The following is a 757-nucleotide window of genomic DNA, read 5'->3' on the forward strand; positions in this document are numbered from 1 at the left end:
CCAATAGTCTGAGTAAATAAGCCCAGAATATGATCTACGTATATGAATACATTATCAGATTTGGGATTAGAGGAAGGCTTATTAACAACCTACAGTATGTCGATGAAGCTATCTTGTTTCCTGAATACAAAGAGAACTTCATGTATTTGCTGATGAAGATGAAAAACTACAGCCTTCATCATGAAATCAACATAAAGAAGAAAAATCTCACCACTGAACCAATAAGCAATATCATGATAATTAGAGAAATTAGCGAAGTTGACAAGGATGTCCTTTCCTTGGATCTACAATCAACACCCATGGAAGCAGCAATAAAGAAATCAATTAATGCATTGTATTGGGCAAGTGTTAACACAAAATACCATCTAAAAGTGTTAAAAAGCAAATATGTCACTTGGCGGATCAAGGTAAGCCTAGCCCAAACTATTGCATTTGTAATATCCTCATATGCATGTGAAAGATGGACAATGATTAAGAAAAACTGAAAAAGAATTGTTGCATTTAAATTATTGAGTTGGTCTAGAATATTGGACATACTGTGGATGGCCAGAAACATGAGCAAATTACCTTGAAAATAGTAGGACCAGAAAGTTCTTTAGAATTTTATTTCGGATAAACATGTTATCAAGAGGTGCCAGAGTCAAACAGGTTTGAACATGTTATCAAGAGGTAGCAGAGTCAAACAGGTTTGAACATGTTATCCAGGGGTAGCAGAGTCTGGAGGCATTATGCAGAGGGTCAGACGAAAAGAGGAAAC

This window comes from Echinops telfairi, unplaced genomic scaffold, assembly GCF_000313985.2.
Source record: "Echinops telfairi isolate 266 unplaced genomic scaffold, ASM31398v2 ScPeMD7_7475;HRSCAF=8513, whole genome shotgun sequence".
NCBI classification, from domain to species: domain Eukaryota; kingdom Metazoa; phylum Chordata; class Mammalia; order Afrosoricida; family Tenrecidae; genus Echinops; species Echinops telfairi.